The sequence below is a fragment of the Marmota monax genome, unplaced genomic scaffold (assembly GCF_021218885.2).
Source record: "Marmota monax isolate L192 unplaced genomic scaffold, Marmota_monax_Labrador192_F-V1.1 WCK01_AAM20220418_F8-fsc00202, whole genome shotgun sequence".
Lineage (NCBI taxonomy): Eukaryota > Metazoa > Chordata > Mammalia > Rodentia > Sciuridae > Marmota > Marmota monax.
The window spans coordinates 1,677,490-1,704,528 of NW_026695005.1; the positions used below are offsets into that span (position 1 = coordinate 1,677,490).

Below are 27,039 nucleotides of genomic sequence, written 5' to 3' on the forward strand. Positions count from 1 at the left end.
ATGGGCTTCTCTTAATCCAATCAAGTTGACAATTCAAATTGATTATTACAGACTGGATCTTTGGTCCCTCTCATTCTAAGGTTTTTAACTTCTTTGACTCAACACACTTGTTTTACCCACTCTCCAGCCTACAGATGACCATTGTGGGATTATTCAACCACTGGTTGTGTATGCAAGTCTAATAAGTCTCCTTTTATTTATATGTACATTCTATTGGTTAAGTTCCTCTGGACAACTCTGACTAAAACAGTTAATGTTTGTTTTGCTTTCTCTAAGGAAACAAACAAAATTCAGCCTCTTATGGAGAATCTGACTTGCATTATCAAAAGTCCTTTGAGTGTTTGCATTAATGATTTCAATTAATAGTCACTCTTTATCCATAGCCCGAGCCAGAATTGTGTGCTCCTTATCCACTCTGAGTCTAATAGCTGTGGCTAATAGTTTGCTAAAGAAGTAATGATGTGCTAGTTTTAAGCCTTTTAGCTGAGAACTACAGATGGTTTGAGTTCTGCTTATGCTCTTACTTTTCTTTCATAATAGTCCTCCTTTTGCCATGAGAACAAACCCAGAGACTAATCCACTAGAAGATGAAATAACACATGGAGGAAAAGGTCCAGGCTCTCAGCAAACAGGCAGCCTACTTGGAGTTGCAGAGCTGCCTGTCCCACCTCCAAAAGCTTATCACACACATGGGGGAGCCCTGTGTCAAAACCAGCTATAACATGGGTAAGTGCTGCCTGAAGTCCAGCTGAGTTCAGCCTGCACTACTACCCTGAAAATTATAAACTAAACAAATAGTGATTTATGTCACACCTTTTAGATTGGAATCAATAGGGGGGAGGTATTGAAGAGGTAAACATTGGAACTTAATTGCTCTTCTACTAACATACGATAGAAATTTTTCTCCACCTTTGAAGAAGTGGTCGTAATTCCAAAGCTTTCATTTTTGAAAATTATATATTTTAGCAAGTCTGATAATATGCTCCACGTTTTGAATTTCAGGGGATATGAAGTTTTTGCAACTGAGTGTGTGTGTGTGTGCGCGCGTGTGTGCACATGCACGCTGTGAATGTGCAACTTACTTAAGACAGATGCAAGATATATCTTAATTAAATATGGCCAGGGGATAAGGATAAGAATATAACATAAAATCTTTTCAGTCTTCTGGGGATTTCATATAATGTAATTTTTACTTAGTTTATTTCCCAAAAGCTGTATTTTAAACAAGGAAGGTACTCTTTAATATTAAACATATAAACTTTAAGTAATGCTATTTTTATTAAAAATAGTTTCATATATTTTAATTACCTAGGTTAAGAATTTATGCAGTTATGTTAAAAAATGTCTATTGCCTTGTAGTCTGCCTATAGCTTTTATTATTTGTTTCCTTGCTACTCTGAGACTCTCCTGTACTCAAGGCAAGATGCTGGTTTCAACGTGTACCACAAAACAACCCACATGTACATATTGAGTCCACCTAACCTAAGCCTAGCTACCATGATCTGACTTCTACCTAGGCATAGTAATTTTTTAGCATGTGGAATTTTAAAGCCATTCAGTTAATGTAGAATAACTAACTGATGCTAACTTGCTAGACCTAACAATTAAGCTGTGTAGGTAAAGATTTTATTATAAACAAACTTCCCCATTTAAAGTTGTTTTCTCAGGCTAGAGATTTGGCTCCTGGTAGAATGTTTGCCTTTCATGCACATGGCCCTGGGTTAGATCCCAACATCACAAAACAAACAAGCAAACAATAAAACCTCTCCATTCCCACATTTCTACAATCTTGGTAATGTCATCATCATCTACTGAGAAGTCTGCATTCTGTTACAAACCCTTCCACCTCATAACTATTGTACGTACATGTTCTGTTCTGTGTCCAAAATACCTGCTATGTAATTTTACCTATCATTGTCCTCAATGCTGTCACATACCATATTAAGTCTTTTGGAAATCTAGTCAATTTCTCCTGCAAAATATATGAATCACCTTACTACTGTTCAGCACTCTCAAAACTAATACACTTTCAAACCACTGTCATTCCTGCCTAACCTAGTGAGATAGTTTTCTATGTATGTCCAACTGACATCCTACATTCTATTTATAGCACAGAGGCCAAAATGGTATCTTTAGCTCATGAATCAGATTACTTTGGCTTCTCAAAACACTTCATGATTTCTTTTACCTTGCACAGCAGATACCTATTATAGATATCTATAGAAGCTTCTGTATTGCAGTAAAAAAATGAATGAGCCAGGCATGGTGGTGCACACCTGTAATCCCAGCAGCTTGGGAGACTGAGACAGAAGGATTGTGAGTTCAAAGCCATCCTGAGCAAAATCAAAATGCCAAGCAACTCAGTGAGACCCTGTCTCTAAACAAAAACACAAAATAGGGCTGGGGATGTGGCTCAGTGGTCGAGTACCCCTGAGTTCAATCTCTGGAAAACACATACACACATACACACACACAGAAGAATGATTGCACTGTAATTAATAAGCTAAATCTAAACTAAATTTATAGTCAGATACAGAAACAGAGATATTAGTACAGATATGGATATTTTTCCTTATAACTTCCTTATAACTGGAGACCTTCCTAGTTTTATGAGGGTGGTTAGTGTTCTGGTTCAGACATGTGATATCCCCCAGATGAGGCAATACAAGAAGGCTCAGAGGTGAAATGGTTAGATAATGTGAGGTGTAACCCAATCAGTGCATTAATCCAATGGTATGGATTATCTGATGGTAACTGAAGGCAGGCAGCATTGACTGGAGGAGGTGAGCCACCGGGATGGTGCCTTTAAGTGTACCTTTGTCATTGGTGAACAGAGTTCTCTCTGCTTCCCCCCTGCCATATTCTGAACTGTTTTCCGTCACCATCCTCTTCCATCATGATGTTTTTGGGCCCAGAGTTATGGAGTCATTCATCTATGAACTGAGACCTCTGAAAGCAGATCAACCACATGTTCTGGCTGATAGGAGGGGATTGTATTGGATGGGCAGAGAATTATTTCTCTGATCCACTAGAGTTTTCTCATGCAATTCGATGCAGACTTCAAGGTTCTGAAAAATACATTTAGAAACCCACTAATCTAAACTTCAATGAGCATACTTAATATATAGTGGATATAACCAGCAGAATATAAAATTGTTTACAGTTTGATACTCAGAAAAAAAAATTCTCTCAGGCTCTTACAAATCCTTAGTACCATTCTATACATTACTTTTGCCCCATCATTGAATAAAGAATGAGCACAGGTTAGGATTCTTTTAAATAATTTTTCTTTTAAATTATTTGCAAATTCAAAATTGCTTCACAGGTTTATTTTAACTTATCTTTACAAATACATTGGCTTGGGCTGAGGAGGCAAAGAAGAAAGGGATATAATGGAATATATACTTGGTTTCTCTTTCTTACAAATGGCACTGGTTAATTTATTAAGATAAAAAGACATGAAACAATGTTTTGAAAGTTGCATTTTTACAGATTTTTTTCACACCAATTTCAAGATACACTCTTAGTGTTAGGTTGAAAGGGGTACCATGTAACAAGGGTGGACGCATGCTGAATTAGCCCTGTGGTGACAGTTCTCATCATTTGACAAATCTTGGCCCAGGGAGTTACAATTTAACAAGTAAAGTAGTAAATATAGAAGATTCCTTTGAAAAGTGAAATCCCTGTAGAGCAGGATTTGTAAGAATCTGAAGAAAATTTACATTTCAACACATTGTTCACTTCTGCTTCCCACAGAGGACTCTCTCGGAACAATTGCACTTTTTAGAGTTCTTTGCTGTAGTTAGAGTCAGTGGCAAAAGCCCTACTGCTAAGCCACATTACCAGAACATTTTGAAAGGACAGTCACACAGACCAAAGTCACTTTGTTAAATAACACTCTTAAGAATTTGGTGCTGTGAGGAAAAAATAAAAACTTTGAGTTTAGTAAATTACAGTTCAGCCCCTTCATAGATTCAATTTTTACTTCTGTGGTTCATAGGGTCATTTTGGGAACATCTTTTATTCTTTCCTTATTGTGAAACACAAGATAAGAACTTGGTATATATGCACACTAGAAGCTACAGGCAAAATATGCCCTGAGAAATTGCATGTATACTGATAATGTGAACCTCATAAAATGTATTCTCAAGATTACATTCTTGGCAATCTACAAAAATTAGACTGCATTATTTTCTGATATGGAGTATCTATTAATATTCAAAAACATATTTTTCTTATGGGAAAATCCATTTGAACATGGAAAAATGCATTCTCTATGAAAAACCTTTTATAAATTAATTTGTACATATCAATCACTCTCTTTTCCCCAAACACAATGATGGAAGTAAAAAATTTCTCTCAGTATGGTTAGCATTTGACTTACATTCTTTAACTACTTTTATGTCTCAATTTACCTGCGCATAAAACATATGATTTGCATTAGAGAAATTACCTGTTTTATGACACCATGTAAATGTGCTAAATGTACTATAACATAATCCCTTCATTTTAGAATATTGCAGTTGAAAGAATACAACAAAGGTAACTATCCTAATTTCCACAAATGCAAAAATGCCTCTCAATGCTTCAGATACCTTTCAGCTTCTATTTGAATCTTTTAAGGGATATAAAGATAATTGTACAATGAGATATTTTAAAACTAGTTGATTCCCAAGAGCCTTCTTATATTGATATGGAAAATTCTCCCTCTTCTACTTATTGCTTATAGACTGCTGTAGAATCATGCAGTTGTTCCAATTGTGATGAAAACCTGTGCTCACAAAAAGAATTACAAAAGAAAGTCTATGGCAGATTTTTCATAATGGATAAATCCTGGGAACAACACACATGTTCCCTCAAAGTACATGGATAAACAATTGGTCTAACATTCATGTAGTGGAATATTACTCAGCAAGAAAATAAATGAAATATTCATAAATAAAACAACAGGAATGAATCTTAAAAATACCATGTTGAATAAAAGAAACCAGGCACAGAACTATATATTGTGTATCCATTTATATGGCGCATAAGACTGGGGAAATCTATGAAATAGAAGCAAGAAATGCTTTACTAGAGAAAAATGACTGGAAAGGGCAGAATTAAAAATCTTTCTGGGTGGAAATGTTATATATCTTTCCTTGGATTGTGGATATATGAGTATCCTCAAAACAAACACTGAAAGTCATTGCTTTTTATTATATGTAGATTATTCCTTAATAAAAACCAAAAGGTTTAGAAGCTATCATATTTATTATCATTCTAGTCTGTTTTTACAAATATAACCAACATTTTAAACATTTAGTCCTAACAACGTATTATTAACAATTGAACAGTGATGGGCTGTCATTAATTTTATCAATTCAGTATGGCTTTTCACAAACTATATTTTGTTGTCTCAGAAGTACAGCCATAATAATAGGACAGACAGTCCCCCTGGATGTATGTGGTTAGTGTGAAAGATTGAGTTTGTCTACATAATGGATTATAATGTGGAAAGCATTCATTTAGAATAACTGTATTCTCTCTTGAGAAATAAAGAGGAGAGGTTATTTTATAGAAAAAAAATAGAAGAAATAGAGCCCCAGAAAGAAGTATGGATGAGGCATAAAGAGAGGAGGGTGTTTAGATTCTTGGAAATTATTTACCATTTTTGTCTCAGAAGCTCAGAGCTCTGACTTGGGAAATTAGTTGTCTGTTTATATAACTTCTTCATCTCCACAGCTCTATATATGATCTCTAAACTGGTATGTTTTACCCATAAAATTATTAACAAAGAACAGCTAGGTGTTTAGAGAAATAGTAGGCAATGTCTTGAAGATAAAGCTCAGTGTTACTTATTATTGTTCATAAATGGATAAGTGGTCAATTATACTTTTTGTCATTATCACTATTTTCTAGTGGCCTGTTGAATTCCTTCAATGGTTTTCATATTACTGTAGTAACATTGTTGTGCTTGGAAATGAGAAAACACATATGATGTTTAACAGGAATCTTGTTGTAAAGACTTTTAAAAAGTAAAGCACATTTTAGTTTATATTAATGAATAAATATAATGTTGGCACATTTTGATTGTTGTCCAATGTGCATATCATATAAATATCATTGAAACGTTAAAGGAAGTATTAAAAGCCAGCAACAATCCTTAATAAAATGCAATGAGGAATAACAACTGTAGAAATTCTTAAAGACAGACCTTAAAGACGCATGCAATTGGAATCTGCCAGTATCACAATATACTTGAATCTCTTATCTAGAGTTCTTCATTTATTAACATAAATAGAAAAGTAAAAAATAACCTTTGAGAACACCAACACCTAAAATTATCAAATGTATCACTCTGCTTATCATAGTTTTAACATGAAAAATAATTTTTCATTAACATTGAAATAAAAATTTATGTAAAATAAAGTGATATTCCTTCAAAATGTATATGCCAGTTTTTTCAATATAAATATTCAAAAAATGGCTTGATTAGGGTATGTTCTGATCAAAATGCAGCATTTTATTTTTGTGAAATGTCTGTTAAGTGCCGTATACTTGAGAATTATTTGTAAAGTGCTTATCCCATCTGTTAAGTACAACATCTTACACTTAGAAAGATTTTTTTGTGTGTAGCAGCTTTTCTGAACATAAGTTTGAACAATTGACAAACAAACCTTAATGATCCTTTGAGAAGGAGTAATCTAAAATTTATGAAAAGAAACTGAAAAAAAATACTTAGGGAGCCTCCTTCTTCAAATGGCGGTGTTTGCTTTTGGAAGGGTGGCCTTGTGCTCTCTACTGCAGGCTTCAGGGTGCTTTGAACCATTTTGTAGGTTTAGTACTGGGATACATGCCTTTTCAGTGGTTGGTAGTGACAGCTAAACCAAAAGCTATAGTGGGGTATCTTATTGTGTGAAAACCTCAACTCTTTGAAAGCCTTTGTGTAGCAAAGGGTAATTTGAAATCGTGAATAGGGTTAGTATATGGATGGGTTGCAAATATTTTCTCCCCTTTCACAGGTTGCATTTTTACTCTACTGATTGTTCTTTTCCAGTGCAGAAGTTTTTAGTTTGTTTGATGGAATGCTATGTCTCTATTTTTGTTTTACTTCTATGTACTTTTTTGAGAGAGAGAGAGAGAGAGAGAGAGAGAGAGAGAGAGAGAGAGAGAGAGATTTAATATTTATTTTTTAGTTTTAGGTGGACACAACATCTTTATTTTATTTTTATGTGGTTCTGAGGATCGAACCCAGCACCCCGCACATGCCAGGCAAGTGCGCTACCATTTGAGCCACATCCCCAGCCCCTACTTCTATGTACTTTTAATATCATATCCCAAATAGCACCTACCAAGGTTATTGCAATAAATTCTGTCCCTGTATTTTCATTTGTAGCTTTACAATTCCAAATCTTGTGTTTAAATCTTACTCCATTTTATCTTTAATTTTGTGCATAGTGTATGGTTAGGGTCCAATTTCAGCCTTTTGCATGTGGATATCCAGTTTTCCCAGCAGTGATTTACTCATGAGACACCTTATTCCACTGTGTATTGGTGGTGCTTGTCAAAGATCAGGACCACAGATGCATGGATTTATTTTTTGACTCTTCTTTTTATTCCATTGTTCAACATGACTCTATGCCACTACCACACTCTTTTGATTACACTCTGAAATAGACAAGGGACTCTTTCAACTCAATAGGAAAAACAGGCTACAAAGTTGAATAGACATTTCTCCAAAGAAGACACAGAAATGGCCAATATGTGTGAGAAATGCTCAACATCACTAACTATTGAGGGAATGAAAATCAAAACCACAATTAAATATCACCCAATGGCTTTAAGACAGGCTATTATTGAAAAAAAATACAAAAGAATACAAGTGTCAAAGAGGATGAGGAGAAATGAAAACTCTTACACATTGTTAATAAGAAAGTAAAATGGAGCATTTCTTATGGAACAACAATATGGACATTTCTCAAAAAATTAAAAACAGAAATACTACATGACCCATAAATCCTTCTTTTGGCAAAGAGCAAGATATATTAATACTATCATATAATTTGTAGCAAACTAGTTACAATAAACACAGTGTAGAAACAATCTCAATGTCAATTAACGAATGAAGATACAGTAGTATGAAAATTCAATGGAATACTATTTAACCTTAAATATGGATATCTTGCAATATATGAAAAGATGGATGACACTTAAGGACAAAACAAGTCAGTCACAGTAAGACAAATAGTGCATGATTCTATTTATATAAAGGATCTAAAATAGTCAAATTAAGTGAATCAAAGAATGAAATGCTCTTTGCCTGAGGCTGTGGGAATTGTGAATTAGAGAATTACTCTTCAATGGCATAAAGTTTCCATTAAGTAAGATGAGCAAGTTTTAGAGATCTTCTCTGTAATATTGTACCTATTGTCAACAGTCTTTTATTGCACACTTAAAATTTGCTAATAGGGTAGAATCTTTATAAGTGTTTAAATTTCTCACAAAAATAAAACAAATTAAAAATATAGTGTATTTTTATTAATTCAAGTAAAACATTAGAATTCTGAAAACATTCATTTATAACTAAAATATTTTCAAAATATATTTACTATATGAGTGTAATCAGAGTTAAGGACTTGGGTGAGTTTTAAAAGTTTTCATTTTAAAATGTCCATTAAGGAAAAAATATTAATAGAATGTGAAATCATATATGAAAAGTTGGAGATATATAATAAGGAATAAGCAGTCTGAGAGCAAAAACTTGTCCCGTTATTTTTTGGGTGTTAAACATATTTGCAAATTGTTTATTTTTACTTACCTTTTTCAAAACCTCATTTGAACCACATTATAAGCCTAGAATTTCAGTGATAATTCAAATGTTACAAAGATTGTTCTTCTGAATGTCATTATATTTTTAACATCACAGGAAGAAGAAGGTTATGATAGAGGGTCTTTGTGTGACTATTAAAGAAAGATGCTAAATTCCTGCTTTTTGGGTCAGGTCAAGTTTTTCTCTGAATGCAAATATGGATTGTAAATACTGTCTTTTATTGAAGATTTGCCCTAGATACTAGTTACGCTGAAGTATTTCTACTTTTTCACTCAAGTTTTTGTAAACTAAATTACATTTTTTAAACAGGAAATCAAGGAGCAGTAATAGAAAGTGAGAGGTATGAAATTATGCTCTGACCATTCTTGCATGGAAAATAATTGCTAATCAAAAAGATGGCAAAAATGTGTCTACTATTTAAGATTATATTAATGAATTGTTTAGATCATATAGATGTCATTTCAATTATCAGAGAGCATTTTTAAATATGAATTTTAATATCAGTAATAAGTGAATATTTTTTTACTTCTTTCAGAGAAATTATTATAAATTTATGTTTGGAAGCTGAACAAATCAAGTAGTTTTCAAAGCTATAGTTCTTTTGAATAATAGTCTTCTTTACTCCTACATAGTGCATAAGAATCCCCCCTCCTTCAAACCTCTGTTTCTCTGTCTTTCATATTTCATTTAGCATGTAGTATTATTTTTCTCCTGGTTTTTCAAAATGCATATATTACAGGGTGTAAGGTCATTTACAAAGTAATAGCTGGGTATTAAGAAAATATGAAGAAGCAAGTTTCCATTTGAATGTTCATACATGATAAACCTCTTATGATGTGCAATCATACAGTGTTTGTACTTCTTTGACCAGCTTATTTCACATAGGATAATGTTTTCCAGGCTCATTTGTGTTGTCAAAAATAGCATAAATTCCTTCTTTTCAAAGGCTTAATTAATAATGTTCCATTACACATTCTCATGGAATACATATACCATATTTTCTTTAACCACTCATCTGTCTTTGGAAATTTAGGTTCTTTCCATACCTTGGCTATGGTGGTAATACCACAATTAACATGACAGTAATGATTTCTTCTCGAGATCCTGGTTTCAATTCTCATGGACCTACTCACAGAAGTGGGAATTATTTGCTAGTTCATTTTTAATTTTTATCAGACCTCCATCATGTTTTCAATAGTGGCTGTATCATTATACATTTCTACCAACAGTCTACAGGGCTCTACCTTCTCTACATTCTCAACAACACGGGTCTTTTGCTTTTTTTGTAATAATCATCTAACAGGTATGAGGAGATAGCATAGAGTAGTTTTAATTGGCACTTCCCTAATAATCAATGGTGTTGAGCATTTTTTTTCACATACCTGTTCTCTCTCTCTCTCTCTCTCTCTCTCTCTCTCTCTCTCTATATATATATATATATATATATATATATATATATATATATTTTTTTTTTTTTTTTTTTTTGAGAAATGTCTGCTCAAGTCCACTGGCCATTTTTTATTGTTTCTTTTTGTTTATTGAGTTTGCTATTGAGCTATGAGAGTTCTTATATATTTTTTAAATTAATACCCTACTAGGTATATGATTTGGAATATTTTTTCTCTTTTTGTTTATTGATTTTTTTTTCTCTGCTATACAGAAGCTTTTTAGTTTGATAGACTCTGTTTACTTTTGTAGCCTATGCTTTAAGCACCATATTCAAGAAAAAAATGCCAGTGACAATAATAAGAATCTACTCCTCTAGAAATTTTACAGTTACAGGGCTTATGTTTAAGTCGTTAGTTCACTTTGAATTGACTTTGTGTATGATGTAAGGTAGGGATGTGATTGTTTCTCTTTTTTATGAATATTCAGTTTTTCTGATACCATTTATTAGTGAGAAAATTGTTTTCCTATTGTATAGTCTTGGCATCATTATCAAAGATCAGTTGACTGTATATACATGCATTTATTCCCAAATTATTGATTCTGTTCCATTAGTCTATGAGCTACCAATATCTATGGGAGGAAACATCCAAGAGATAATGTTACAATTTAAGTATATGGGTACAGAGTATCCATACATGTCTTTGGCTACTTGGTTTTTATGTTACTTTTAATAAAGTCTTGTTGTGTAGAAATGATGTTTGATTAAATGCAAAAACACAAAGTCAAGGCAAGTTTTGAACTCCCAAGCCTAGTATCCCTTGAGAGAAAAAGTGGAGCATGTTCTATTAAGAACTTTACTAGGTAAATTATACTTAATTGCAATCTGATTGATCTTTATTAAAGAAAGAGTGGGTCATTAGAAGAAAGGTTGACCATGCATGGATGCTTACAGACAAACTTCCACACTGACTCTCAAAGCTTAGCACTAGTCAGAGGCAGTCCCAGCCAATGTTTGGGTATTACACTCCCATTGGCATTTACAGTTCCATCATGGAGATGAGCATAGCACTAATAGCAAGACACAATTCAGGACTCAAATACTGCAATGATCCTATACTCACCAAGCCACCTTTGCTTATTATTTGACTTCCTGCAGTTTTTGACTTCCCAAGTATATGTAAATCATACTGCTCTAGTTTTCTGGTGTGTCAAAATAATTATATTTCTCAAAACAAAGAAATAAATTGATATGAGAATTTTATCCATCAGTATTCTGAGCTTGCATAAAATGAGAACCCTTGTAAAGAAAAAGGTCCTCTCTTATGCTAAATCATATTGAGCAGTAGGGGTGGCATAATGATAGCAGCACTAAGATAATGCTGCTGCATAAACTCTTGGAAATGACCAATTTAGATTTCCACAGTACCAGCTCTCTGCATTACTAACTTTGCCTTGTGTTGTTTCATACTTCAGTTTATTACTGAAATATAGAACAATTGTAATTTCCTCTTTCATTTGTCATTATACTAAACCATAATTGTTTTGCAGTAACAAATATTTATTAAAGGTGTATTAGGTATGAGTTGTGATGTTAATAAAAGAGCAGTGACAGAATAGACATCATCTTTGCCAGCAAGACATTTCCACTCTACTGGCTGGAGATGCAAATGACTCTATAATATTATAATGTAGAAAGTATGTGAAAGAGGCAGGAAAACCACACAGAAGGAGTCTTTAGCTTTGCCTGGGGGAGTCAGGAAAACTGAATCCCTGCAAAGAAGCTAATATCAGAATGAGAAAGAAGGATACACAGATGGATGTTTAAAGTCAAGGGCACTTTGAAAGCCATACTATTTTGCAGGAACTGAAAGTGCTTCAACTCATCTCTTTAAAAATGAAAATCAGAATGGAAAATAAACCCAAGATACAGTTAAAGAAAGTCAAGTGTGTAGAAAGCTTTATGTACATACTAAATAGCATTTGTTATCTTAGGCAATGGGCAGGTTTCCTACAGAAATTCAGGGAGAGAATAGAGGTTTTGATGGTTATTGAAAGAGTCTGCATTACAAATTTATTTGATACTGTTCTTGTTAATATTTGTAATTTTTTCTTCACAGATGGGTTATGAACATCAGGATATCCATATATTAAGTTGATAATTAATTTTGTTTTCTTCCAGTGTCATGATATTTTTTTTGCAGTGGAAATTCAATATATAGGGCTGGGATATATCACAGTATTAGAGAACTTATCAAGCATACCTGAGGCCTGATTTAGATCCTCAGCACAGGGTGGGGGCAGGGGACAGGGGAGCAAGAGATTCAATATACACAGTCACATATCATTTGAGGATGGGATGTGTTCTGAGAAATGTGACCTTAGTTGATTTTGTCCTGTGAACATCATAAAAAATACTTTCACAAACTATGATGGCCATGATATCAAGAGTTGATGTAATTTTATGAAAATACTGTCACTATATATGGTTCATCATTGACTGACAAGTCACTAAGAGGCTAATGACTTACCTTTAATTATTATTAATTAAATAACTTGATATAATAATGAAAACTTAAGTATTCCAATTTAGTGAACACATGTATTGATTATAATAATTAAAAATGTTTTTTAGATGACAATTTTACTTAGACTAACTCTTAATCTGATCATGCTGCTATAACAAAACATCATAAACAGGATGTCTCATGAATAAAAAATATGTATTTCTCAAAGTTCCCAATCAGAAAGACCAGGATCGAGGTGCTGGCAGATTCAGTGTTGGGTGACAACTGACTTCCTCATGAATGTGATGTCTTTGTGTCCTTGCTTGAAGGATGGGAGAAGTTCCCTCAATCCTCATTTAAAAGGGCTCTAATTCCATTCATGAGGTTTCTGCTCGAATGTCCTAATCATTTCCCAAAGATGCCACCTACTCATATCACCTTTGGGATGACGATTTCAAGACTTAAATTTTGAGTCACATAAACATTCAGATCACAGAACATATTTTTAAAAACTATGACTAATTGAATTAAGTCCAATAAATAGAAGCCAAAATAGTGCTATGGAAAGTTTTAATTGAAACATTGGATGGCAAAATCCTCTACAAATTAAGTGATGAAAGAAAGCTCATGCTATTTAACAGACAAATAGATGATGGATTGGTAAACATAGAAAAATATCCAGACAGAATATCATCATTCTGACAGAGAAAATGTGTTAATTACATTCTTATCTATGAATCTGTGTCTTTGATTCTTTCTAGTAACAAAGAGTTAAAGAGAGAGGCAGAATGAAAGAGAGAGAAGAGGTGATCTACAGATCAGCCATATCCACGTTAGAATCAAATTTTCTGCTTAGGTGCTTGGATGACAAATTTGAATAACACTGTCAGACTCGTTTTGCTGTACCAGTTGATGGAGCACCTGCTTACTGAATATCTTAGGTCATTATTATTATTTAATTAACTGAGGTGGTAGGACTGTTAATCCATCACTTTTGCAAAGTTGGTGGATGCCTTAACTACATCATGCAGTTTCTTTTGCAGATTTTTAAACTCCTTGCATAGGATCTTCCTAACAGACCAATATATTTTCATGAAATATTCAATACCACAGTGTTATTTTTTTTTCCTATAGAGATCAAGATATTCTTGAAATATTTACTGCTTCTAGAAACTATAAAGTACAGGTAAGAGCTATAGGACAGTGTCCATTCATTTAAGAAAGCAGATTTGAGGAAATTTTGAACTTCCTCAATAAGGACAATGATGTTGAAGATGTTCCACTCCTAAAATTGGTGATAAAATCACATTACTATTTCTCAAGACATCTACATGCAGCAAAATCCACTTTAATGAAAACCTTTTCCTGGATTCACATTGCTACCATGGCACAATTTGTATTCAGTTCAAACTAGAAAATCCATTTGGTTTAAGGTATGATTTTCTCATTTGGTGTCTTATTCTAAGGTTTAAAATATGAATTTAATTTTAATTCTTCAAACAACATGATGCTCCCTCTCATAAACATTCTGTGTGAATAAATAAACTCCTATGGAAACTATTTCAATCAGGTTGACTTTTTGTTGAAGTAGCATTTTTCCATTCTGCTAAAGTTCAACTGACGTTGACTTTACTGAACGGGCTGTTGGGAAATTGCCCTAGGAGCTTTATTTGGGACTGCTACCGTCTTAGTAATGAAATGTTGTATTGTGAAAGTCACGCTCAGGGTGTTGAATCTGTTCCTAAGTGACATTGTTGGAGCATAACATACATTTAGTTACCTACCTGACAAGTTGTCTATTTAACAGAGAAAAAATGATCTGACTATGATTGATGACACAGCTGCCCCTTCTCAGTGATGGGGAAAATAAGCTGAGTCAAAACAGATCTGGCTGCACCAGGACAAACCTGTCTGCAGTGCTGGTCCCTCATTTCTCTTCATTTGGATAGAAGGCTTTCCTCTGAGTGTATATTCCCACAGTGTCCAATCTGCCCACCACTGTGTTTATTGTTTTCTTCTTTTCTCTTTGAAATTACTTTAGAGGCATTATTCTACTCTGGTCGGCATTAGAGCAAAGCTTTTCATACATTTTTAGCTACATGCTCTCTAGGTCAAGGACAACAGTGTTGAAAATTAGAATCTTTGGTAAGGAGTACTAACTGAATTATTTACGTTTTGGCTACAAGTTTTTTTCTGATCTCTGACACTGACTTGCTCTCCTTTTTTCTGTTATCACTGAAGTAAACATTCTTTGGATACCTGCCTTGTAACTGTCATGACATATGTTACTATTGGAGCCCAGAGGAATGTTAAAACTTGTCCAAAGACTAGGTTCAAGCTCCAAATACTAGTTATTTGACTATGTTGTCACCTTTGCCTTAAGACTTTTTGTTTTCTCCTATTAGAGTATATAGGTTACCTTAAAGGTCACTTTATTGGTGGATACAAAAAAGGGGAAATTGTGTTATAAAAACCAAAGCTAGTTGTTCCCTTTACACTTATTCCTCAGGATGGACAATATTCATAGTATATGTATTACTATGGCAGTGCAAAAAACTGATTTGTGTGGATTAGAAAAATATAATTTAAACAGTCACAACAAGCATAAGTATGAAATAATTTAAAAGGCATTTGTTCATATATGTAGAACATTTTTACTTAAAAAAATCATACATATAGTGTTTGTATTTTTTTTTCTTTTTTTTACTTTAATTCATCTAAATTCAAGTGCAGCAGCCAGAATTTCTGGGATTTAAATCAGAATTCATGGAAATGTACATTGTATTCAAACATACACACATGAATTAATGTGTGTACTCTGTTAGAATAAAAGTTCTAACAACAAATACAGAATTTGAAGACAATTTTAGAAATGTTATAAAACCACATTGAAGAAAGAAAATTTGATAATTTAAAAAGTGAAAGGATAATACATTGCTAAGATAATGCATTGCTCTTCAACTTGTTTGGAACTCGTGGGTCAGTTATACTAAAGAAACCCTCATCAAAGAATATTTGCAAAAACTACTTCGTATTTTCAAAAATCACATGCAAATTTGGTATGCATGTATTTTTGTAAACCTTATTAAACCAGAATTGGTAAACATAGTTTATGATATGTGAGTTAACTACTTTATTTATAAATGAGACACAAATAGAAAAAGGTCCTTTGGTTTTCTTTAATAACAACTGTCATAGAAAATCTGTTCAGACACAGCAGTCTCTGTAAACACATACACACAATTAAGGATTACTAAGTGGAATATGCCTTTTATTTACAAAAATGTCCCAAGAAATGCTACCACAAAGGGAAACTCACTTTTCATCCAAAGTGAAATCTTTTTCTTTCTCATTACTCTAGCTCAGGAAGAACATATTCATCAAAGCATCACTTATCTTTTACTGGTTTTGTAAACAGGATGGCAATTAAGCTTTACATAATTTATTCATAGGTTTCCTTTATTTTCAGTCAACATATAGGTGTTAAATGCTGATATATATCAATGTGAAACATTATGAAGACTTTTCTTCAGGGTATGTATTTTAGTGGAGGAAGGCACAGGGTTAGTCATGTTGTGCACCTGCACAAATGAAGATACAGTTTGTCAGATGATGATGACATGATAGTGAAAAAGTATGACAATGTTTAAGGAAATACTAATGTACATCAGTGATGTTGTGTCAATGTGGTACTAACATCTCTAAGTGATTGGGGATGTCCTTTCTTACAAGCTGATAATTAAGTAGTAAGTGAAGAAGTGAGCCATGTTTACATATAGGGAGTACTTTCTGTATAGGTGAAACAGGAAATAAAAGCCCTAAGGATGAAAGAATTCTTGCTTTGTTTGAGGAAGCATGGCAAAGGAATTCCAGGATCTAAATATTACAGAATAACTGATCATTCTTGATAACTGCTGTTTAGTCAACACAGGAGGATATAGGTGGACATATCATATTGAATTTATGTCTTTGTATTCAGGTTTAAACACACACACACACATACACACACACACACATCTCCAAAATGAGTCAATGACCTAAAGGGATAATGAAAAGAATGTAATTAAACTATAATTATAGAAGTAGTGAGCTTCTATGTAAATTAGATTCTTCTACATGCAGCCATGTTTCACCCCTTCTCTTTCTTGGTGGGCATCTGATTTGGATAGTGGGCTGTCACATTGCTTGGAAGGACATGTTCAACTTGAGAAAAAGTTGTCAAAGTAACTGAAACAAAAGTAGTCATTGGGTGAGCAACTTAAAATAATTTTGCATTAAATATTTTGTGAAACAAAAAAGTCAGTCTTTAATTTAGCTATTTTCCCCTTACTTCCTGTTAGAAGATGGTTTAGTAAACTGTCATGTAGTAATCTGATGATCTAAGCTCAGAGAAAAGAGTCTTAAGTTTGAAGTTTTAGTGAATTAGTATTTGTTAAGCCATCCTTTTTTTTAACCATAAACATGTTGATATTTGTCACTCAATCATTTATTCATTCACTCAACCAATATTCAGAAAACAATTTCTGCATATTTACCTTGTGCCAGTGCAGAGACGAATTAAGAGTGGAGAGATGAAGGAGATTAAACAATCAAGTTTTTAAAAGGTGCTTGTTCTCAGATGATTATATTTACTCTATAGAAGTGAAGATTTATAATTTTTTAAAGAGTATAGATATTTTTCATACATTTTATTTTTTTATTTATTTTTATGTGGTGCTGAAGATTGAACCCAGGGCCTTACATGTGTGAGGCAAGAGTTCTACCTCTGAGCCACAACCCCTGCCTTTGAAGATTAATAATTTTTAAAAAACTTAAAAATTGTAGATGGACACAGTGCCTTCATTTTATTTATTTATTTTTGTGTGGTGCTTAGAATCGAACCTAGTACCTCACACATGACAGAAGAGCACTCTACCACTGAGCTACAACCCCAGCACTGGAAATTTACAATTTTAAATGCAACATCTCAAGAGTTTATAAGGCATCACTTCTAGATTTACAATAAGGAAAGATGGAACAACCAAAATTCAATTTTCTTTGACCTTTCAGGAAACTGAGATTGCCAGCCCAATGCTTTCCTGAAAGAGTCAAAACTGAGCTAGTCTTCAATGAAACAAATGCCTCTGGAGCTGTAGACAGGTAGAAAGATTTAAATGGCAATTTTTACAAGTTCTTTGAGGTTGAAGGGATATGTGTCAGAATACAAAACTCCTAAATACCACAGACTTAGAGAAAACAATATACTATATCATTTTCTTTCAAGAAACACATTAGGGTCTGTCATGATTTGAATATGAGGTTCCCCCAAAAGCTGTTAATGCAAGAATGTTTGGAGGTGAAATGACTGGACTGTGAGAACTGGAACCTAATCAGTCCCTCCTAGTTTGAATGACTAGGTGATAACTGTATGTAGATGGGGCATGGCTGGAGGGGGTAGGTCACTGGGGTATGACCTGAAAGATTTTGTTTTACCCATGTTCACTTACCACCCCCTCTCCTCTCTGCCCCAGCCATTATGTCCTGAGCTATTTTCCTCTGCCATGCCCTTCCACCATGACATTCTACTTTACCTTTGGCCAAGAGCAATGGACTCAGCCAATCATGGACTAAAACCCTACAACTGAACACCAAAATAAACTTTCCCTTCTCTAAGTTATTCTTGTCAAGTATTTTGGTGAAAGTGATGCAAATCTGATTACCACAGGTATCATGGTAAAGATCTAGAGAAAAGCTCATCATAGCTCTGGCAGGAAGAGGGGAGGAGTGATCACTGTGAATACAACCAAATGATTCTCCATAGCAAAGACCTGCGTGTTACCAGACAAGACTGCAGAGCTTTGTCACAGTTGAGGGGAAGAGAATTCCTTGCATTAACCCCCCTATAGCCTTCAAAATTTACAAAATGGGAAAAATAATGGACAAGAATGAGGACTTCAAAACATGTTGGAAATGTGGCAATCTGCAGAATGCAGGAATTAGTGAGAGGGGGAGAAGAAAAATAATAAATTAACTATAATATTGAAGAAAAACTTTGTATTTTAGGTACCAGGGATTGAACACTGGGACTCTCACCCATTCAGCCACATCCTCTGTCATTTTAAGGTTTTGAGACAAAGTCTTACTAAGTTGCTGGGGTTGACTTTGAACTTGTGATTCTCCTGCCTCTGCCTCCTGAGTCACTGGGATTACAGGCGTGTGTTACCACACCCAGCAGAAAAATTCTTTTAGAATATTTAAACTATTTTACTTCTAGAGAATTTTTAAATTCATGGCAAAATGAATAGAGAGCAGTTTCCACATACGTGTTGCACAATCTCTTCCACTATTAATATCTTATATCAGAGACATATATTTGTAAATAAACCTATATCAATAAATTATTATTGCCAAAGTCCACAGTTTACATTAGTGTTTATCTCTGGTCTTCTATGTTCTATGGGTTTGGAAAAATTTATAATGATGCTTATCCACCATTGTAATATCATACAGACTTATTTCTCTGCCCTAAAAACCCTAGAAACAGCATTGAAAATTAAAGTACCAAGCACAGACTTACTACAAAATAGTGTTTAGTTGGAAGATTACAGAATATACTTAGTTTCCCATTCCTTGCTGTTATATGAGCTGGGTTCTAATATCATAACAGTACATTATTGTGTAAACACCTTTAATATAAAAGGTGCATGTTGAAGTGAGTTCCAAAGAGGTATATGTATAGAAGCTGAAGACGAGGTGGGACAAAAACAAGAACAGTAGAGGAATTTGAAGCCTTGAAACCCATAGCTATAGGGAACAGACCAACTGATAGCCAAATGAGCTTAAATTCTCACACATAAGGATAATTTATTTCAATTACTATTGATGTCCAGTTTTCAACAAGAAATTAGAAAGATATCATAAATCAAGGGAGAAAATGGTATAGAGCTATGCTCCCCATCAGAACAGTAACAGACTCACAGAAAACATACAATTTGAAAAAAAAATAGAAATTTTTAAAATAACCAATGGTTATGTTAATAATAGCTCCAAATAATTTATGTATAACTCACAAAAAGAGATGGGTGGTATAAGGAGAGTAATGGAAACTTTAAAAATAAACCAAACTTTATATAAATAAGAAAAAAATCTTTTGACAGAATACCTGTAATGGATTCATTCATCCATAGATTCAGTACTCTGTTGTAGTATTACTATGATACATACAAAGCAATGTAGTGTTATTTGAATACATACTGATATTACTTTAAAATGTATGTTATCAACATTAGTTCACCCATTACAAATTTTAAAAGCATGATTAGTAAGCTAAGAAAGGACATAAATTGAAATTGTATAAAATACTCAATGAAAATCCATAATCCTAGCCAGAGTCATGGAGCAAGAAGAAGAGAGAACATCAGAATTTGAAAAGAGGAAGTCAAATTGTCACTGTTTTCAAATGGCAATGTATAGACAATTCCAAATACCCTGCCAAAATATTATTATAATTAATAAGCAAATTTAGCAAAGTTTTAGAATACAAAAATAACATGCAAAAATCAGTAGTGTTGCTACATGTCCAAAGCAAATGATCTAAAACAGAAATTTAGAAGGTGATCTTATTTTAAATAGCTAGTGAACAGAACAAAATATAAGAATAAATTTAACCAAATAGGTGAAAGATCTCTAAAATGGAAACTATAAAACATTGAAGAAAGAAATCAAAGAGCACACAAAAACTAGAAAAAAAATCCTTGTTCATGAATTGAAAGAATTGATATTATTAAAATACCTATACTACTCCAAGTGATCTATAAATTCACTCTTCTGCTTGTTAAAGTGACAATGATATTCTATATAGAATGAGGAAAAGGAATCCTAAAAGCTGCATAATTAGAAAAAAAGGTAAAAATTAAATCTTAAGCAAAATGAGTAAAGCAGGAGAAAATACACTACCAGACTTCAAAATAAAAGTACGAAGCTATAGTAATCAAAACAGAATAATATTGGCATCAAAAGAGAAAATGAAACAGAATACAGAGCTTAGTAGTAAACCCACACATCTACTGCCAACTAGTTCTTGAACTTGAGGAACAAGATTTGAAGAGAGAATAACATTTTCATAAACAGTGCTTGGAAACTTGTGTATCCACATGCATAAGAATGACACTAGACCCTTATCTTTTATGATTTACAAACATCAACTCAAAATAAAGACTCAAATATAAAACCTAAATCAATAAAACCACCATGAGAAAACAGAAATGCTTTAGGACTTTGGAATGGGCAAGGATATTATTTTTGCAAGATTTCAAATGCAAAGAAATCAAAGGCAAAATGTGTAACTAGGATTATGTCAAATAAAAAGCCTTTGCACAGTAAGGGGATCCATCATCAGAGTTTAAAGACAACCTACAGAATAAGGGTAAATATTTGCAAACTAAACACCTGATGAGGGATTGACATCTCAAATATATAAGGAACTCCAAAAATTTAATAGCAAATAAATCAAATGACTCAATGAATAAATGAGCAATGAATTTCAATGGACGATTCTCAAAAGATGATGTACAAATCCCCAAAGTATATATGCATAATGCTGAACATCATCAGGGAATCCAAGTCAAAACCACAATGAGGTAGCTAGCACCTTACCTCCTAAGATTGGTTATTATCATACATAGAAAACACAACAAGTACTGGTGAAGATTTGTTAAAAAGGAAACTATTGCAGTCTAGCTGAGAGTAAAAAGTAGTGCAGCCGCTATGGAAAACATTCTGGAAGTTCCTCAAAATTGTAAAATTAAAAAATAGAACTATCTGCCGCAGTCTGGCTGGGCACAAAATCATGCGCCACTCACAGCCTTGTAGATTCAAACAGCAATTCTTTATTCCCGAACTCACACCGGCACTCTACAAGCATGTTCTGGGGAAAATCCACCAGCACTCTGCTCTTCATCCCAAAATACTCTCTGAATCCCTCGAGAACTCAAGGAGTGGGCGGGCGCCTGAGGCAGCAGGATAAGCCCTATTCCCAGCAGGATACACCTTAAACCTGGAACCGCCCTAAACCCTGATCTGCCCTAAACCCAGATCCGCCCTGGTCCTTGAGCAAGGTCACCTTTCATGCAATGTCACTGCAAATGACCTGGGTCCAAGGCAAGCCCATTTCCACAATGGAGAGTCCTCCCTCTAAGCAACATGGGGTAGGCTGAGAAGTAAATTGCCATCCGTCATTCTTACTTAGCTATGGCTCTCAGCAACTATCATGTGATATCCATCTCACTCCTTAGTATATGTGTAAAGGAAATGAAATCAGTGTGGCAAAGAAATATCTAAATTCCCATGTTTACTGCTGTACTGTTCACAATGCTAAGAGATGTAAATAATTCAAGTTTCCAAAGGATGAATGGATAATGAAAATGTGGTATATTATGCAAAGGAATAATATTCAGCCATAAAAAATTAAATCTTAGCACTTGGGAAAACATGGATGGAATTTTAGATATTTATGTTAAGTGAAATAAGCAGCCACAGAAAGACAAACGTTGCATTATCTCAAGCATACATGGAATCTATAAAAGTTGTTCTCATAAAAGCTAAGAGTAGAATGCTGGTTAAGAAAGCCTGGACAGAAGAGGGGTAGGGGAGTACAGGTGATTAAAGGGTACTAAGTTACACATAAATAGGAGCAAGACACTGCTGTGCTATTGCACAGTAGAGTGACTATAGAAACAATGATATATGATACATCTCAAATGCCAATAGAGAGGATTTTGAAGTTTTCAGCATGAAGAAATATTTGATAAATATTTGAAGAGATATATTTAACCTGATTCAAGAATTATGCAATGCATACCTATATTAATACATGACATTATATCACATTGATACATACAATTTTTGTTTTATGTGTCAATTAAAATGCATTTAATTTAATAAAGATATATTAAAAATTATAAATAATCTATCACAGAAAAATCTAATAATACTTTTGGCATATAACTTCTGTTCAATTATTATTTCTTCCACTAAATTTTCTTGGTCAGTGGTTTCTAATCTTTTTCTTTTTAATTCTGACAAATTAAAAATAAAAATAATTTTATATATAAATATGTTTAAAATATAGTAATAAACAAGACTAAAGGTCCATGGTACTAATCGATTTTTAAAATGGTAACTGTTAATCTAATTATATTATTAATCATTTTAAAGTGAATATTTTATAACAGGTAAAACATAGATTGAAATTACACATTTAAAAAACACTCAATGACAGTAAATTAAATTTGAATATGAACACTTAGATGATTAAAGTTAGGGAGAAAAATATATCATGTTGTCCCTAAAATAAATAGTAAACTCTTTAGAGTCAGGCTTGGAATTTCCCTGACTGATGAGGTACAGTTCTAAATAAAATCAATAAAACCTGCTAGAGGACCAAGAAGGGCTTTGTGCTCAACATGCAGGTTAAAGGGTTTTCTGTGTGAATGATGCTCTGAAGTAATTACTGTTTGAGGAATTAAGGCATGACTGTGGAGGTGGTGGTGGCGGTGATTTCTTCCAATCATGAAACAGAATGGCAACATGCGGCCCTTGCCTGAGATTGTTCGTTGATATATTAGGCTCCCTGATGTCTACTGAGGCTATGGATTTGCTATTGGGATCAGAAGTCATACCTTTTACACGAATGACCCTGAAGTAGTTGTATCCTCAGTTGGTGTTGGAGTTGACATCAACTATGGTATCTACTTCCAAGAACCAAATTAGAGGAAAGTGAAGTCCAGCCCGTGAAGTAGCAACTCACCAGGCTACTATTGGAATGGGATCTAAAGCTGTGATTCCAATGAACGCCAAAGAATTGGAGGAAGCCTTGGAGATGGGTGTGGATTGGTCCCTAAGAGAAGTCTATGCCTGGGCTCAAGGTAAGGAGCACTGTGAGTAGTTTGGAAGCATGCTGCAAGCTGATGGGCCAAAAAAGAGTCTTTCCTCAGTTGGGGACCCTGGGATCAGGAAACAATTATGCAGGAACCCACTTTGGAAAATGGTGCTGGGAAAATTGGAAATCCATATGTAACAAAATGAACTCATACCCTTTATCTCACCCTGCACAGAACTCAACTCAAAGTGGATCAAGGACCTAGGCATTAGACCAGAGACCCTGAGCCTACTAGAAGAAAAAGAAGGCCCAAATCAAAATCATGTTGGCTTAGGAACCAACTTTCTCAACAAGACTCCTAAAGCACCAGAAGTAAAATCAAGGGTCAATAAATGAAATGGTATCAAACTAAAAAGCTTCTTTACAATTAAGGAAAAAATCAAGAATGTGAAGAGAGAACTTACAGAATGGGAGAAAAATCCTTGCTAGCTGCACCTCAGATAGAGCATTAATCTCTAGGATATATAAATAACTTAACAGAAAAAGAAAGAAAGAAAGAAAGGATGGATGGAAAAACAAATAACCCAATGAATAAATGGGCAAAAACAAACAAAAAACATAAACAAAAACAAAACAAAAAACTGAACAGACACTTCACAGAAGAATACATACATCAGTCAATAAATATATGAAAAAATATTCAACATCACTAGCAATTAGAGAAATGCAAATTAAAACTATACTGATGGGCTGGGGATGTGGCTCAAGCGGTAACACGGTCGCCTGGCATGTGTGGGGCGCTGGTTCGATCCTCAGCACCACATAAAAATAAAATAAAGATGTTGTATCCACCGAAAATTGAAAAATAAATGTTAAAAAATTCTCTCTCTCTTCTCTCTCTTAAAAAAAAAAAAAAACTATACTGAGATTTCATCTCACTCCAGTCAGAATGGCAATTATCAAAAATACAAGAAACAATAAATGTTGGTGAGGTTGTGGGGAAAAAAATACACCCATACATTGCTAATGGGACTGCAAATTGGTACAACCACTCTGGAAAGCAGAATGGAGATTCCTCAGATAACTTAGAATGGAATCACAATTTGACTCAGTTATCCCACTCCTTGGTATCTATCCAAAGGAGTTAAAATTGTCATACTATAATGATGCAGCCACATCAATATTTAAAGCAGCTAAATTTACAATAGAGAAGCTATGGAACAAAACTAGGTGAATGGATAAAGAAAATGTGGTACAGACACACAATGGAATATTACTCAGCCATAAAGAAGAATGAAATTTTGGCATTTGCCAGTAGATGCATGGAATCGAAGACTATCATGCTAAGTTAAATTAGCCAGTTCTAAAACTCAAAGGCTGAATGTTCTTTCTGATATGCAGATGCTGACTCACAGTATGTGGAGGGAGGGAGGAATGGAAATTCACCAGATTGGACAGGGGGAAGGAGAGGATGAGAATGAAAAGGACAGTCAAATGGATTAAACATAACTTTCCTGTGTTCATATGTGAATACACGACCAGTGTAACTCCACATCATGTACAACCACAAAAATGGGAAGTTATACTCCTTGTATGTATGATATGTCAAAATACATTCTACTGTCATGTATAACTAAAAACAACAAACAAAAAAAATCCTTGTTGTGGATGAGATTTTTCAATGAGTATGTTGCTAAAAAATGGGCAACCAGCAAAAGGGACAGGTATGTGATGGTCTCCAGTGGAAGAAGAGTGTTGGGCCATCAAGTATCTATCGATGCACTGATAACTATGGAAAAGGCCATAAAGAGAGATAAGATTATAGTCAATGACCATCATTTGGCTTGTGCTCAAATTGCTTCTACAGAGGTTGAGGACCAGCTAAGTGGAATGACAACAGCTGAGAGCATGTGTGGGTCTACTGCTCTTCTATGACCTTCTTATCCCATTAGGGTTTCACCAAGGTCTTGAACATAACCCCTGATAGCTTGGACCTGTATGTGATCTCTGAGGTTTCTCACAATATTGCCAAAGTACAGCAGAATGTGGTGGACAGAAAGGAATGGAGGCTGTGAAAGGATCAACCCATGTTTTCTCTCTGCATCCCCCCACCCGTTGACAGCCCACTCACTGGACAGCCACAGTTCACTGGGTAGCACCATGGAAACCTATAGTACTTATGTTCTTACTGGGGCTGAATAGGGCATGACTGAGATGGGACATCCTGTCATGGAGCAAGCTGTGCATGGTTCCAAGCAAACTCTCAGCATAATTTAGATTTCCAGAATGTCTTAGACAAGTTGGCAGATATGAGGATTACAACTCAGGCTGCTTCACCCAAGCTGGTTATGGAAGAGTCTCGGGAGTCCTATAAGAATGTTACTGAACTGGTGAACACCCACCGTGGTTCTGGAATCAGAAATAAGCCATTAAACTAAGACTGATTATTATTATCGAAGGGTGGAAACTAGACCTCTGAACACCACTGACCCTCAGTGAAGTGGATGTGGACTGAAACACTCTTCAGTACAAGGCAGGGGACTTGGTGGGTTCCAAAGTGCCCAACTGAAACTGCTCATGCCAGAATGGGCTCCAGGGAGGGTGTTGCTTCCCAGAGTCAGTTTCGTAAAAAAAAACCTTCCAGAGGGAGGTTATCCCACAGATTTCTAGAAAAATCTTTTAGGAGAAGGAAAAGTATCAAGAAACTGCCTTTAATCATCAGAATGAACTTCTTTACACCAGATTCTGTTTACTTTTCAATAGCTGTCATGAAGAACATTCTATTACATAAGATTTTGAATTTAAAAAAAAAAAAAAAAACAACAAAGGGATAAAATGGAAAAAAAGAAAAAAAAGGACCTGGTATAGTTAGTTTAATTTCAGAAAAAATTAGAGAAACAATATGAAATGATGAAGGATTCAATTATCCAAGAAGACAAAACAGTTGTAAAAATATATGCACCTAGAAGCATAACATGAAAGTACATAAATATATGAAACAAGTACTTCTGGAATTGAAAAGGGAAGATGTATATCCACTATTACAGTGAGCAACACCAACCTTTCTCTATCAGAAACTGATAGGTCAGACGGGGAGATACTATAGCAATGCAAGTTTGGGCAATAAAATATCATTGAAACAAATAACACTGAAGCATCCCAAACAAAGACTATCTTCTGCAATAATAAGAAAATAAATATAACTATAGAGCATTAACTATTTATTAAAAGTAAACCTGTACTGTGCAACTTTACTCATTCCAAATTACTTTTTAGAGCTCGATTTAAACAACCCATGGAACTATCAGCATTAGAATGTAATATAATACTTTGCAATTACTTTGTAAGAACAAAGTAAGAACACAATCATTCAATATTATGGGGGGAGTTCTAACAAATTTAAAGGTAAAGAAAGAAACATTTTATAAGAGTGAGAAAAAGGTATTTCCATGATTTAAATTATGTATCTAGAAAAC

The 27,039-nt window shown here is 34.2% G+C and overlaps 1 pseudogene; it reads left to right on the forward strand.

Annotated features, from left to right (window-relative positions):
* Nucleotides 1-599: 599 nt before the first annotated feature.
* Nucleotides 600-26,042, forward strand: LOC124081355 (RNA-splicing ligase RtcB homolog; annotated as a pseudogene).
* Nucleotides 26,043-27,039: the final 997 nt, after the last annotated feature.